At 54.3% G+C, this 16282-nt stretch overlaps 1 protein-coding gene across 3 annotated transcripts in view; it reads left to right on the forward strand.

Moving 5' to 3' along the window:
* Positions 1–16282, forward strand: part of LOC136304285 (phosphatidylethanolamine-binding protein 4-like) — a 75388-nt gene that overhangs the window by 39015 nt on the left and 20091 nt on the right. The gene's annotated exons all lie outside the window — the stretch shown is intronic.

A 16282-nucleotide genomic window follows, 5' to 3' on the forward strand; every position in this document is an offset into this window, starting at 1 on the left:
CTGTGTCCATGGGATGAGTCCTTCCCCCGTCCCGGTGTGTCGTGGCTTCGCTCCTAGGAATATTTTGGAAAAGCAGTTTGTTCCCCTCCCGCTTGTTTTTATGTCTTCAAAAAACAACGAGATGTTGCAGCCCTAAATCAATCTAACTGATAATCTGGGTACTAAAGCCTAATTAAGATATCAATTAATTTGCAGCATGCATTTAACAAGAAATATCGCGTCGTTCTCCTCTATTATTCTCTGAAATTACTGCTGAGGGCTCTTTGTACAGCTACCTTAATTAGACTTTTTATTGTTAATGGGCATATTAAGCAAATTAAAACGGGATATTAATACTTACCATGGATTCCATAATTGGCTGAAAAATAGGAAGCATCGGGAATAATTGCGGGAATTTGTGTACAGGACTTGGGTTGTTTTTTGGTTTTTTTGGGTTGGTTTTTTTTTTTTTGCCGTGTTGTTTTGTGTTTTTATCCTTCACAGAAACCCCTTCTGCATTTCTAACAACAGGGTCCTGAAAGTCTCTCATTAATTTTAATATTTACCAAGCGCAAAGGAGCCCAAGCTCCTGTGCTTCCTTCTGTACACAGATCCTTCGGAGCCGTTCCCTCTTGCTAATTATTGTGGGTTTCCCTTTTTTTTTTTTTTTTTTTTTTTGGGGAGTATAAAACCCTTTAAGCAAAGAAGGGAAATGTGGGATTCAAACCTCCAGCGCGAATGGAAGGTGAGATATTTTTTTCCCCCCCTGGCGTTTGGGTGACGCCGGTTGTGATCTCTAAGGTCAAAAACTCTGTGTGAGGCCATGAAAGAGGGCGGGGGGGAAAAAAGGAGATTTTTGGGAAGGAAGGTAAAGGGTTTTCCCTATCTGCCAGGGATGGGGCTGATCCCAGCCCCAACAATTCCTTAAGCTTTCTTATCACGAGATAAATACATTTATAAATATAAACACACATCTCCGAGCGGGGATTTGGCCTCGATGCTCTTGATGGTCCCTTCCAACGTGAGATATTGCACTGATTCCATGCAATATTCTATATAAAACCTATATATTGATATGATCCCTATAATGATGGGATAAATATATCCCCTCTATCTCCCGTGGGTGTGTGTGTATGTATCTCTCCTCTACACACACAGGGACGCGGATAAACCCCCCCAAATCCCACAATAAACCACCAAAAAAAAAAAAATCATCCCCATCCTGCGAGGACACCGGGGCAAAACCACCTCAGCTCCATGGCCGTGGCTGGGGGTGCAGTGGGGGGGTCCTGGCGCGTCCTGCCGGGGCTGCAGGCGGAGTTTTCCCAATCCCCCAGCCCCAAAGCCGAGTGCGGAGCCGGCGGGCTCAGCCACATGGTGTCTCGTTGAGATGCAGATCCCTTTGGGGGGGAAATGGAAGTCTTGGCTCCGAGGAGCTTCAGCTGACAGCCTTATTTGCACACTGGCTCTAAAATAACCGTGTAGGCTTTACATGACACCTTCTGTTGCTTTGGTGCAGAGAGGGGCTTGCAAGTGCCTTTCTCCGGGAGGGACGGGGCGGCCGGTGCCGTGCCGGGGGGCTGCCGGAGCCCCCGCGCCCGCCGGTGCCCTGGTGTCACCCCAGCGTCACCCAGTGTCACCCCAGCACCGAGCCAGTGTCACCCCGGTATTGCCCAGTGTCACCCCAGCGTCACCCAGTGTCACCCCAGTATTGCCCAGTGTCACCCCAGCGTCACCCAGTGTCACCCAAGTATCGCTCAGCGTCACCCCAGTATTGCCCAGTGTCACCCTAGCACTGAGCTGGTGTCACCCCAGTGTCACCCAGTGTCACCCCAGCGTCACCCAGTGTCACCCCAGTGTCACCCCAGCGTCACCCAGTGTCACCCCAGCACCGAGCCAGTGACACCCCAGTATTGCCCAGTGTCACCCTAGCACTGAGCTGGTGTCACCCCAGTGTCACCCAGTGTCACCCCTGTATCACCCAGTGTCACCTCAGTGTCGTCCAGTGTCACCCCAGTATCACCCAGCACCACCTGGGTATTGCGCTGCCTTTGCCCCAGCATCCCCCAGGAATCCCTTGGGTATCCCCCTGGCATCCCCTCATCATCATCATCATCACACGGGTGTCACTCTGGCATCCCCCCTGCATCCTTTGGGTATTGCCATGGCATCCCTGCAGCATCCTCCCAATATCTCTTGGGGTATCACCCCAGCATCCCCTGGGTACCACCCCAGCATCCCTGGGGTGTCAGCCCCGCATCCCTTGGGGTATCACCCCGTAATCCCTTGGGGTATCACCCCGGCATCCCTGGGGTATCACTCCGGCATTCCCCCAGCTTCCCCCTGCATCCCCTGGGTACCACCCCAGCATCCCTGGGGTCACCCTGACATCTCTGGGGTACCACCCCAGCATCCCTCCAGCATCACCCAGTATCCCCTGGGTATCACCCCAGCATCCCTGGAGTATCAGCCCCGCATCCCTTGGGGTATCACCCTGGCATCCTTTTGATATCACCCCAGCATCCTCGGGGTCCCCACCCCGGCACCCCCTGGGTACCACCCCGGCTTCCCCCCGGCATCACTTGTATGTCACCCCGGCATCCCTCCGGCATCACCCAGGCTTTTGCCATCCCCCAGTTTGGAGGGAAGCAGCTCCAGCAGCACTAAATGCCACTCCTGGGTGCTGCAGTACTTTGGCACGCCACCAGCTTTGGGGTTTGGCTGGGGATTTGCTCTCCCAGGTGGGTTTTGGGGATGGAACATCCCATCCCCTGGGCGCCGCTCGCCGTTCCTTATCAGCCGCTGCTCCGTCGCCGCTCCGATTGTCAAACACGAGAGATGCTTTCACTCCTGTTCAAAATAATTTAAATAAAAATGTTGCTACAAAGTGGAATAATATCTTTTGATGAATGTTTTTAAAGCCCTTTAGGTTTTCATGGTAATTTGCAGTGTAAAATTATTTAGAGATAAGAGCCAAATTAGCTCTTATAGGCGGAGGTCGATATGTCCCGTTATCCATGGAAGCAGTGTTTAAATATAATCAGCCTTTACTCTAATGCAGCATAATTGTTCATTTGAAATAGCTTTTTTTTTTCCTCCCTTTTTTTTTTTTTTTTTACTCCATTCAATGAGTCATTAAAATATTCAAAGGATAATGCAGTGAATTGGAAATGAATTTATCACATTATCCTGTGCATACTGTAGAGCATCAGGTAACCAGGCAGAGTCGGGACCGGTTTACAGCGAATCCCCGGTAAACACGGTTTTCCATTTTGTATTCAGTGGGGAAAGAAAAAGAAGGGAGAAAATACTGCCCTTCAAATGGAAAGCTTTCCTTCTTTATTCCCCCTCCTCGGGGAGGAGGAAGGGGGAGGGCGAGAGCAGCGAATTTGTACTCCACTAAAGCCTCACCGCTTTAACTTTATTTTTATCAAAATATGTTTGTAACAGAAAAGTCGTTATGGAAACGGGTTTCTGCCAGCCGGGAGAAATCCTGCGCCAGGCTGGAACCGAGCGGGACCCGCCGGGCGCTGCTGGCACCGCCTGGATCAGCCACCAACCCCATCGCAGGGCAGGGAAACTGAGGCACGGAGCTGCCACAGCCGTCCCTGGGGTGGGATATGGGAATTGCATCCAATATTTTTGGAGCAGAGCCATTCCCACCCATCGCCCAGCCTGGCATTCCCCACGCTGAGGGCGCAGCTCCCGCTGCTCCAACCCCTCCCATGGCTCTGTAGGGCGGAGTGGGGATCCCATAGACGGGGATTGGGGCCTTTGGGTGCCGAGGGACGGTGGCACCGCCGTCCCCAGAGGCGCTGGCAGCACCGCTGGCCGTCCCCGCGGTGACTCGGGGCCGCGTTTGTCACCGCGCGCGGCGTCGCCGCTGATAAACAGGCTCCGGGTTGCAAGTGTCACCATAGAAACAGGTGCTGTCTTAAGCAAACAAGGGCTTTATTAACCTTAAAAATTATGGGGTTTTTGCACGAGGGAAGGATGGAAATGGAGCTGGAGGGCACGGGCTGCTCACCTGTGCCCGTGGCCCTGTCCCCTGGCCCTGTCCCCGTCCCAAAGGGACGTGTGCTCTGCAGGAAACTTTTCCCCTGTAGCACGTGGAACGCGGCTCCAGCTGATCCAGAACGCTTGGATTTATCAGAAATCAGAGAGACCAGCTGTTAATTGCTGGCTGCTGTCGTTCCTGCTCCTCGGCTGCTGGGTGAAGAGTTGTAGGGACACCTTGGGGACACTTTTGCTGAGGATTCGTGATCCAGGTGTGTTCATCATTCCAGCAGGAGAAAAAAGTCAGGGCAAGGAACGATTTTTAATCATTAATTGACGCTAGGGGGGTTAAATATCAGCTTTTGGGTACCCTGCAGACAGTGGGGTTCCGTAATTTGGGAGCCGCCAGAGGTGCTGGGGCAGCTTTCCTTGCCCGTGCCATGCAGCATCCATGATTCCCATGGATCCTGGAATTGTGGGACCGCTGATCCGCACCTCTCCAGGGGGGAGAAGGGGCAGATGTAGGAGTTGGTGCCCTGCTATTGTTCCTCCTCGCTGGAGCCCTCTCGACTCGGCATTTTGGTGATGAAACCGAGGGTTTGAAAGGGAAAGAACAGAGGGAAATGTTGGTTTAATTGATGACTTGGCTCCTCGGAATACTCAGTTCCCTGGTGTGAGTTTCTGTCGCTGCTCGTTAATGAAGCCTTTATTAATAAAAGAAATTTAAAAAAAAAAAAAAAAGGAAAAAAACTAAAATAAGTAAAGAGGCTGCAGCTCAGGGGGAAGTTTTCTTTGCACTCCGAGCTCCTGTGGAAGGAATTCTTCCCTGTGAAGGTGGTGAGGGCCTGGGATGGATTTCCCAGAGAAGCTGTGGCTGCCCTTGGATCCCTGGAAGTGCCCAAGGCCCAGCTGGACAGGGTTTGGAGTAAACTGGGACAGCGGAAAATGTCCCTGGGTGGAACTGGGTGAGATTTCAGGTCCCTTCCCACCCAAACCACTCTTCATTCCATGAATTTCTCATCCCGACAAAGGTTTGGGATGAGATTCTGTGCCTGGAAGGAGGTTGTGGACTGGTGGGGATCAGTTTCTTCAGGACAGAAGTTGTGCCAGGAGAGGTTTAGGTCAGATATTGGGAAGATTTCTTCCAGCCCGGGGCAGTGCTGGGATCGCTGTCCCAGCAGGGATTACAAAGCCATGTGGATGTGGCACTTGGGGACGTGGTTTGGTGCTGGCCCTGCCAGTGCTGGGGGGCTGGTTGGACTGGACAATCTTAGAGGGTTTTTCCAACCCAAACAATTCCATTATTCCGTGATTCCATCGATCCTGGGGCTCTCTGTCCAGAGGGAAGTTGTGTCCTGAGATGCCGAGGGTTGATCCCACCGCAGCATCCCTGCAAATCCCGGCATTTCCCACCCTGGAGCACTCCCTGCTCGGCTCTGTGCTCACCTGGAGTGTAATTAACGCTCCCAGGTAATTGCATTCCCAAAGCCCCGGGAGAGAGCTGACACTGAGCAATTCCCGCTGGGACAGCAGGAGCTGTAAGCACCCGAAGCTGGAAGCACGAGACCGGTGACGGCTCTGCTGAATTTTGGGAATGGCCATCCCACAGCCGGGATGCAGCAGGGACAGGGAGGATGGAGAGCGTTGCTTGCACCCTTTGGGGAGCAGGAAAAAGGGGGAAAGCATCCCAAAAATCCCCCTTCCTCCTGGCAGGGAGGGCAGGGCTGGCCTGGGACACGCAGCCACGGCTTCACCCCCCCCCGGCTCATCCCTCGGGAATGCTGCTCCCTCCTCCCAGGGGCACCGGGAGCTGCGGGATGCCGGGCTCGGCACAGCGGTGGTTATAGGATTATCATCGTGGATCCGTGATGAACACAGTGGTTGTGAGAGCTCGGAGAAGCTCTCGGGGCTGCTCGGATTTATCCACACCCCAGCCTGGTCCCGTGGCTGATCCCGGCCCTGCCGTTCCCTGGGGATGAATTCAGGGTGAAGCCGCAGCGCTGCAGGGTTCAGCACCCAGAAACCCGCCAGGTTTTGGGGTTGTTTGGGATTTTTTACCACACTGGCCAGAAGTTGCTCTCTCTGCTCCGTGTCCACAGCAAGGATCGTTATCCAGATGGGAATTCAGGGGTTGGTTTTTTTTTTTTCCCCCTCGATGCATCTGTTTCATTTAACATGCAGAGGCTACTAATTTGTCACAATTCAATAAAGCCGAGGTTACAAACACTCTGGCTGCTGTTTATTTAAACGATGGTTTGTTAATTAGCTCCTCTTAACGAGGAGAGAATAAATCAGATAAAACCTACAAAAAAAAAAAAAAAAAAAAAAAAAAAAAAAAAAAAAAAAAAGGGTAGGGAGGTATTTCGCAGTTTCGTTTTGTTTTCCAGCTGAGGTATTCCTGGCAGCCAAGATCCCAATTCCATCCCGAGCTGCTTCCCTGTGCGGGTACAAGTGTGTGAGGAGCATCGTGGCCCTGGGATGATGCTCTGCCTCGTGGCATTTCGCTCAACAGGGCTCCAAAAAGAACTTTTCCGGTTCTTTTCTGGCTCTTTTCTGGCTCTTTTCTGGCTTTTTTCCTGCTGTTGGGCTCTGTCCCTCCAGCGTGGTCACGGTGGGAGGTGACCCTCTGGCTTTTCAGTTTAACCTGAGGAAGTTTGGGACGGAAACAGAGATCAGACGCTGAATAAAGTTGTGCTGGTGCAATCGGGAGTTGAGGGAAGGTTTATCCATCATCATCAGCCAGCGCCCGGCTCCGATCCCATCGCTGGCCCCGTGGGGAGCACTCGGCTCCTGTCACCAACCCATCCCGCCACCACGGGACTATTTCACTTACAGCCCATAAAACCTGTCGGCGGATGGGATTTCTCACAAACTCTCCCCTGTGTCCCCTCTCTGGGGACACTCACGGGCATCCAGGGACCTCAGGAGCATCCCGGTGGCCGAAGGAGAGCGCCGGGAGCCGGGCGTACCTTGCGGAAGAGACACCGATCAATGATTAATCGGGCATGTGTGGTTTGTGTGGGAGCGATTTGTGTTGGAGGAGGGAACTCCTACAGCACCCCGGTCATGAATCATTTGAAGAGCAAATTTGTGCAGTTACCAAGGGAACGGAAGAAAGGAAGGGACTTCCCTTTGCCGAAATGACTCGCGCTCTGATGCGGCTGAGAAAATCGCTCCAAAAAAAAAAAAAAAAAAAAAAAAAAAAAAGGGAAAGGGAAAGAAAAAAAAAAAAAAAGAGTCGAAGCTGTGACTAAGCAGCAGAAGTTATGTAAAGTGCTCGCTGGGAAGTGCAGGGGAGGGACAGCACATCCTGCTGCTGCCCACGGCGGTGGCGGGGGGCGGCCGCCGGCCCCCTTCTCGCCTCCCCGGGGAGCGGGGGCGAAGCCGCCGGCTGGGCCGGGCCCGCTCCCGCCTCTTGCCCCGGCTCAGGCAGCCGCTGGCAAAGGTTGGGGAAGAGCCTCGGTGTCCCTGCAGAGCGGGGCGGTGTCACCGCCACGCGTGTGCCACCCCTCGGTGTCACCCCGGGGAGTTGGTGCCGCGGGAGTTGTCCTGCCTCCGGGCAAGGGGAGGCAGTTTTGGGCGTGCTTGGGGTCCCTCATCCCGCTGGGTGCGTGGAGCTGGGATTTTCCGCAGGGAACGGGAGGATGTGGGAAATGATGGTCGCCTGGGGCTCATGGTGATGACCTCGCGGTGGCCAAGTTGTCACGTCTCTGTCAGGAGTGGAGCCGTGGCCGAGATCCTCTGCTCCGCTCCCCGGGGCGAGGGCCAGATCCTCATTTTGGGGCTCAGCGTCCAAATTTAATACAGCTCGCCCAAATTTGGGGACGCTCATCCAAAGGGCACCGAAGCACCAACCTCCCCTCCGTGGCAGGGGATGCGCGGGGCAACTGGAAACGCCAGGAATTTGGGTTTCCCTAGGAAAAAAAAAAAAAAAAAAAAAAAGTTCCCCTGGGGCTGTGCAAGGCAGAGCAGCAAAGGCTGCGGCAGCAGCGAGATCCGCAGCAGCAGCGGCGGCATCGCCGGAAAGATGCTTGGGATCTTTCCAACTTCCGCCCGGGAGCCCCCGAGCCCGGCGGGGAGCCGCAATCTCTCCCGAAAAGGGAATGCAGAGGCAGCTGCACGGTGAAGGAAAACCCTCTGCCTGCCCTCCCCTCGGTGCCACAGACACCCGGTGTCTGAGCGATTAGTCACCGCCGAGGCTTCCCTCCTCCACAGCAGAGCCTGTCCCCCCACACAGGGAGCCAGCGGAATGCTTAATTGGAGTTCCTCACACCTACCCGGGGGTAGCCTGAAACGAAGTGACAGCGCCGAGCAAAAGCGCTGGAGTCAGACCCCGGGAGCTGCGGGTTGCTATGGAGTCCCCGGGTTGGGATTTTAGGAGGAAAGGGAAGGGAAGGATGGGTACAGGTGGTGGTGGTCCCGGCGGCTGAGCTGCCCAGGGTGGTCCCCAGTGGGATGGGGGAAGGGGCAGGGTTGGTCCCTGAGGGGTTTCTGCTCCTTGGTGGGATGCTCGGCTCCTAAAAGGTGTTTAGTGCCCCGTAAAACTGTCAGGATTTGGGATGGATGAGAAACTCCATAAGGCTTCTGGATCCTGGGGATGGCAGGGGAAGGGAAGCTCATCCTTGAATCCTGTGTAGGGCAGGGGAAGCTCATCCCTGAATCCTGTGTAGGGCAGGGAAGCTCATCCCTAATCCCGTATGTGGGAAGGGGAAAGAAAAACTCACTCCTTCACTCTGCAGTCTGGGAATGGGTTAGGGGAGCTCATGCCTGCATCCCATGAGTGGAGAAGGGTAGGAAAGCTCCTCTCTGCCTTCCCTGCATGAGGAAAAGGATAGGAAAGCTGATCCCTGGTAGGAAAACTCCTTCCTTCACTCTGCAACCTGGGAAGGGGGCAGGGATCCCTGCATCCTGTGGAGGGGAGGAGGTCGTGGAGCTCAGCATAGCTTGGGAGCATCCCAAGGGAGCCAGGCAAGGCTTTTCCTTCCTGGTGAATTTTGGAACTCTCAGATGCATCAGGAAAGTCCCCAGTGACCGTGTCCCAGGGGTGGGATGCCTGTCCCAGGAATGGGATATCCGTCCCAGGGGTGGCAGGACAGTCCCCACAGCCTGGGTCCGGTGGCAGCAGGGCTGGGGTTGGACCAAAGGATTCATTTTCCTGCCTGAAATTCCCGGAGGGGATTTTAAGCCCTTTAAAAGCAGCTCCTCCTCCCACTGGGGCCAAGCAGCACGGCCTGGTTTGATCATCCTAAATGTCCCTTATCCCCCCTCTCACAGCAGCCCATCACCTTCATCTTCCTCCAAAATATGGTTGGCTTCAACTTCCAGGGCTTTTTTTTATTATTTAAAATTTTATTATTTAAACTGTGGAGAGTGGGGTCCCAGGACCTGAGTCCCCACCAGTGCCCCTCACCTGGGGGAGCCTGGATGTTTGCCTTCCCTCAGGAGAAGGAAATTGCGGCTTCATTCCCGTCAGGAACAACTTCTTTTCCCCAAAACAGAGCAGGAAAACAGGATATCGTTTGTGGTTTCGTGAAAAAGTCATCCTCTTCTTTTTTTTTTTTTTTTTTCTTCTTTTTTTTTTTTTTTTTTTTCTCGTCACTTTAGGTTCTATTTAAAATTTGGGTATTCTGAGATGGAAAGTTATTTCAAAAGGGCAAAAACACGTCAAGCTCCAGAAAATGGTGAAATCAGCTCCATGGTGGCTTTTTTTTTTAATTTTAATTTTTTTTTTTTTTTTTTTTTGCAAGCACAGCTCTCCCCCAAACTCCCCCAGTGCAGGATCCTGCTGCATCCTGCCCCGGTGCTGCTCAAGGAGCCTCCTGGTTCTAAAAATGCCGTTTCTCACCCCAATCTCTCCTCCAGATGATGGTCTGGGTGTATTCCCGAGGGACTTTCCACGCTCTGGAGCCTCTCAATCGCCTTGAACCCGACCCCAAACCCGCGGGGGTGGCGAGGGACGATGGTTTGCCGCCCCATCGATCCCGCCCTGCGCTGTCCCGGCTCTAAAGGGCCCCTCATCGATCAGGCATCGACCCTCACGGGGCATCCCCACCTTAAAAAGATCATCTGGAAGCCAGAGCTTTCGCTTCGCAGTGATTAATTAGTGTCTCTTAAACGACTGGGGAAGGAGGTGGCCGGTAAATGCGAGAGCAATTAAATCCGCAGCGCCCGCACGCCTCCGACCCCTCGCCCGACACATCGATCTCCCTCGGCAGCCTCTGGGGTGGGTTGAGCGGGGATCGGATCCCCCCCCCAAGTATCGGAGGAGGGGGAAAAAATGACTTTTTCCCGGGCTGGGAAGTGCTGGTGGCTCTCGGTGCAGGCGCAGCGGCCGGCTGGGCGCGCTGGGTTCATTCCCCGCTGCTCCTGAACGAGAGAGAGGGATGGAAACAAGGTAGGAGAAAGCGAGGGGAAAACCCTCCGCTGGCTTCCCTTGATGAACTGAGCTAATTTCTTCTCTTAATGGTTAGCTCCGGAGCTGAATGTGAGGCTTTCCTCCTGCACAGCAAACCCTCTCCCACACACAGACAAATAGGCTGAATATTTAATTGGAATTCCTCACACCTACAGGGTAAAGCCTTGTCAGTAGAAATAGAGCCCATCGCCAGCTGGCATCCCCGCACGCCACCCACCTTCGGCTCGGAAAAAGAAATCCCTCCCCGTTCTCCACACACCCACGGTGCCCCCTCCCCGTCCCCAGGATCTGCCCCCCCGCGCCCGGGATGCCCTCCCCGGGTTTGGGGATGCTGTGGGAGGGTGCCCGGGCAGCATCCAGCCCGACAGGTTCTCCCAGGAGGAGATTCCAGAGTCCCGTCCCCTGCTCCGGGCGCTGCCCTGGCCCCACAGGAGCCCCCCCCACCCAGGGAAAGTGGGGACCCCAGGGCAGCGCCAGGCTGGTGGCAGGGGACGGGGAGCACCAGAGGGCACTGCCGGGCTGTCCATCCGTGCCATCCCTGCCGCCCCAGAGCGGGCAAAGGCCGGGAGGGGGATATCCCAGCCCTCCGGAGCGTGGCCCGGGATGGTGGCTGGCGGAGGGAGGTGCAGCGGCCCTGTTTGCCAGCCCTGGTGGCAAAGCCACAGATTTCAGTGCCCGGAATGACTTTCTCCCTCCTGTCCCCGCGCTGTCCCGGCCGCTGTGGGATGAGATCCACGTGGGAGCGCTGTGGGAGCTGAAGCTCCTGCCCTCAAGGTGCCCCTTTTGGGGCAGGTTCTGGGGTGTCCCTTGGGGCTGCCGGTGCTGGTAACCCAGCCCAGAGGAATCCCCTAATCCAGATTTTCCAGGGATGGATGAAGTGGGAGGAGGAAGGAGTCACCCCATGTCCCCCACTGCACCACCAGGGTCACCACCAGGTGCCAGGCAAAGCGTGGCACTGTCCCCATGGTGGCATTGTCCCCGTGGTGGCACTGTCCCCGTGGTGGCACTGTCCCCGTGGTGGCACAGCACAGCCAAACCCTCCCCTTATCTCTGGGAAGGTCAGGGATGGGGCTGTGCGTTCCCAGCTGGATGCGCAGCCCAGGTCTACAGGATTTGGGGTGGGATGGATTTGGACAGTGCAGGGAGACGTGTGGAGCTGCTGGGGACAGGGATGCTCCATCCTGATTATCCCTGATCCTTGGGATCACTGGGATGGAGGAGCTGCTGGGGACAGGGATGCTCCATCCTGATTATCCCTGATCCTTGGGATCACTGGGATGGAGGAGCTGCTGGGACAGGGATGCTCCATCCTGATTATCCCTGATCCTTGGGATCACTGGGATGGAGGAGCTGCTGGGACAGGGATGCTCCATCCTGATTATCCCTGATCCTTGGGATCACTGGGATGGAGGAGCTGCTGGGACAGGGATGCTCCATCCTGATTATCCCCGATCCTTGGGATCACTGGGATGGAGGAGCTGCTGGAATGGTCCTCCCTGTCCCTGCTCCTTCCCACCTTCACCCCGTGGGGCAGTTCTGGCTCCAGAGCATCCCTGGGCAGGGCTTGCTCCTCTTCTGAGGAATGTGGAACTCGGAGGAGGAGGAAGGTGTTGGGCTGTGACCCCTGGGACACTCCAGCACCACACTCCGCATTTTATGCTCTGGACTGGGAGAGCAGCGCTTGTATCCCCCTCATCCCCCCCCAAATTTTCCTTTGCTTTCCCGAAGAATTGCTCTTTTCTCATCCCCCTCTCTTCCTTTTCTGCTCTTCTTCCCTCTCTCCTTCTCGTACCTCTCTCATCCCAGGTTTCAAAGACCCCCTCCCATCCATCCCCTGCAGGGACCTGCCACCATCTGCGGTTTTTTTTTTTTCTTTTCTCTCTTTTTTTTTCTTCCCCCCTCTTTTCAAAGTTTCCCGTGTCTTTGTCTTAACGAGCCAGGTTAAATATTCTGTAATCAGTGTAATAATACACCTGGACTCGCTCGCGAGATATCTGCCTTTTGTACTGCGACAGGACATTAATAGTAATTATTCTGCTTTGTAATTGGAGCTTTAAATACTAATTCAAACAGCCAGAGGAAAACCAATTAGTGCTAATTTATCTCTATGTGTTTTGGAGAGCCTGTGTCTGTCATACTGTGAAGAAATAGGTTGGTAATTAGTACAGTTGGGTGGTAGATAGAAGTAATTATCAGATTCTTTCATGTTCTTTAAAGGAAGAGGGAAAAAAAAAACCAAAAAAAACCCAACTCTAAAGGCTGCATGACTCTTCCTTTCCGAGGAAGTTTGCACCTCGAAGGAAGGGCCCAGCCAGCGCCGGCTCCGTGAGACGTTCCCGATGGTCCTGCCCGGATCCGTGGGCACCTGGCGCAGGATGGGATGGGATTGATCCCGGGAATGGGGCTCTGTGGGCATGGGCAGAGCACCCATGGCCTCGTGTGGTGGTTCAGCTGGGGCAGGGCTGGGGGGGGGTGGCCTTGGGGTGACACAGAAGTGACAAAGTGTCGGTGGCAAGAGGAGCTGCACCCTTGAGGGACAGTCCTGGGGCTGCTGTGTCCGGTTCTGAGGGGCTGGAGTGAATCCAGGGAAGGGGCTGGAGCCCCAGGAGAGGCTGAGGGAGCTGGGAAAGGGGCTGGAGAATTCCTGAGGGAGCTGGGAAAGGGGCTGGAGAATTCCTGAGGGAGCTGGGAAAGGGGCTCAGTCTGGAGGAAAAGGAGGCTCAGGGGGGGCCCTGGTGGCTCTGCACAACTCCCTGCCAGGAGGGGACAGCCGCGGGGGATTTGGGATCTTCTCCCAGGGAACAGGGACAGGAGGAGAGGGAACGGCCTCAGGCTGGGCCAGGGGAGGCTCAGGGTGGACAGCAGCAGGAATTTCTCCATGGAAAGGGTGCTCAGGCCTTGGAGATGCCCAGGGAGGTTTGGATCCCCATCCCTAGAAGTGTCCAAGGAAGGGCTGGATGTGACAGGGCGGGGATCGGGCACAGCTCGGACTCGGTGAGCTTGGAGGGCTTTTCCAAGCTGAACAATTCCGTGATTCCGTGATTCTTTAACCTCTGCTTTTGAGCTGTGACCTCTGCATGTGGATCCAGCTGGATTTATCTGAGCCATAACTCCTGTGGATGAATCCCGTCCCCTGTGCTGTGGGGCCAGGCCCCACATTTGTAGGACCAGCCCCGTGCATTTGCAATCCTTCAGCCCCAGAATGGTTTGGGCTGGAAGGTTCAATCCCATCACATCCCACCCCTGCCATGGGCAGGGACACCTCCCACCATCCCAGGGTGCTCCAACCTGGCCTTGCACAATTCCAGGGATCCAGGGGCAGCCACAGCTCCTCTGGGAATTCCGTCCCCACCCTCACAGGGAAGAATTCCTTCCATATATCTGAGCTAAATTTCCCCTCTTTCAGTTTGAACCCACTGTTCCTTGTGCTGGCACTGAAATTCCTGCTGAAAATTCCCTCTCCCTCTTCCCTGGAGCCCCTTCAGACCCCCTGGAAGGTGCTGGGAGGCAGGGAAGTTGCTATTCGAGGCAGATCCTCCGCGTTTGATCCATCCCTCACAAATTTCGGCCGCACCTTGTGCTTTTGAGCCAGGCCTCGAGCGTTTAGGGGGATATTTATGGTCAGACAGCCCTCGTGCCCCTCATCCCTGTCCCCACCACCTCTTCCCAGCTTTCCCTTCGCTTCCCAGGAGGAAGCAGCGGGTTCCTCGAGGACACCCGGGCCTGTCACACGCTGCTCTTTTATTTTTCCACTCCTTGGATGAGAAAATCGCGAGGTTTTCAGTGCGGGGAGGATTTATTTGTGGTTACTTCAATCTCCCCCCCCCCCCCCCCCCCCTTTCTCCGCCCAAGTTGTTGCTATTAAAAAGAATAAATAATTCATGGAGTAGTTGTTCCCCCCATCAGGAATTCTGGCCGAGCCAGACCAGGAGTGCAGCAGGATCTGCAGGAATTCATTAATGGCCCATTCTGTGTTTCCTTTCCCCTTTAAAACCCCAGTGGAGTTACCTTGGTAATAATAAAGTGCACGATTCCAGGAGGGAGGGAACAGGTTCTTATTTGGATTAAACGGATTTCTCCTCCTCCCCTCTTTTTTATTTTTTTTTACCCCTTTTTATTCCTGCCAATTTGAAAAAAAAAAAAAATTTGTTTAGGGGGGAAGGAAAAAAAAAATTATAAGCAAATGTTAATGCTGGAAAGGAGAAGAAAAAAAAAAAAAAAAGCACATTTTTTTCCAGGGAGGGGAGAAAATGCCTTTGGAAGTGTTCTATGCAAAGAGATGCCGGGGGGCACGATATATCAAAGAAAATATAATACACCCAGGTTAAAACTAATGATTGCCATATAATTAGATGTGAAGCATTGTGCTATAAATGTGTATTCTTCAGCGTGCTGTGATTTTACTGTAAGAGAGAGAGAGAGAGAGAGAGAGAAAGAAAGACAGAAAAACACAGAACCCAGCAACATACTATAAAAAGCACTCTGTTGACTTTTCGGCTGTTTAGTATTCCTTGCCCGTACTCCCCCGGGAGTATGTAATTAGTGCTTTATGAAGAGTGCATTTAAAGCAGTTTAATATTCACCTCATTCAGTCTGAAACAATGTGATCACTGCTTAGACAAATCACTGCTCCTCACTGACATCCTCTGTCAGAACATTACCTCTGAAAAGACCTTTCAAGAGGCTCCCATGTTAATTAGTTGTCTGTCATGGATAAACAGAGCAGTGAGCAGAAGGGCTGCGCCAGGCCACAGACACACAGGGAAATACTGGGAATGCTGTGGGATTTTTTTTTTTCCCCTCCTTTTTCATCCTCTCTCTCTCTCTCTCCTCCTTTTTTTTTTTTTTTTTTTTTTTTTTTTTTTTTTTTTTTTTTGTGAAAATTCCTGGCTTTCTCCCCCGGCTTCGTGGAGTTTGGCGTGGCCTGGAGTGGAGCCTGGGTTTTCCCGGGGTTGGGTGGAATCTTTGGGATGCTGAGCCAGGCTGGCAGTGCCACAGAGGTGCTGACAGATCCCAAACGGATCCAGGAGCATCCTCTGCTCTGCTTGGGCACCTGCTGAGCTGCCCTGCTGTGCCACGAAGTGGGAACATCCCAGGCAACATTCCAGTGCCACATCGAGTGCTATATCCCAGTGCCACATCCCAGTGTCCTGGCCCCTCATCCCAGTGCTGAATCCTGGTCCTGCATCCCAATATTGCATCCCGGCCCTGCATCCCAACCCTGCATCCCAACCCTGCATCCCAATATTGCATCCCAGCCCTGCATCCCAACCCTGGATCCCAATATTGCATCCCGGCCCTGCATCCCAACCCTGCATCCCAACCCTGGATCCCAATATTGCATCCCAGCCCCAAATGTGGATCCCAGCCCCACATCCCCTTTGTGCAGCCCGAAGCTGCTCTTTAGCCGTTCCAAGAGACTCTTCCCACTTTCCATCGTGTGTCAAATGTTGGGTGACGGTGGTCGCCTCATCCCGCCTGCTCCTGGTTTTAATTTGTTGGGAAAATCCAGCAGCTTTGGGGCAGTGCTGTGCATCGCTCCGGCCCATCCAGCCCCATTCCTGCAGGATGCTCCCTCTGCCACCAGCCCTGGAGCTGGAATTCCTCCTTCCCTGTGAGCATCCCTGAGTCCTTCCTGTATCCCCCTGCGTGTTCCCGGTGTCCCCCGGAGGATCCGAGGTCCCAGGAGCTGCTCCCGGCTCTGCTCGTGGCTCCTCCAGACTCCACGGTGGGGATGGAAGGTTTGGAGCCACAGGAATTCCATCACCAGCCCCCCACCTGGCAGCTCCCAGGTTCTTGGGAGCCAAATCCAGCAATTCCAACCCTTCCGGTGGCCGAGGGAGCCGCGAGCTCCTCGCTGAGGTGTTTAACGGGCAGACAAGACCCAGCACC

This window comes from Chamaea fasciata, unplaced genomic scaffold (assembly GCF_029207755.1).
Source record: "Chamaea fasciata isolate MVZ Bird 193981 ecotype frontalis unplaced genomic scaffold, bChaFas1.0.hap1 SCAF_67, whole genome shotgun sequence".
Classification (NCBI taxonomy): Eukaryota; Metazoa; Chordata; class Aves; order Passeriformes; family Sylviidae; genus Chamaea; species Chamaea fasciata.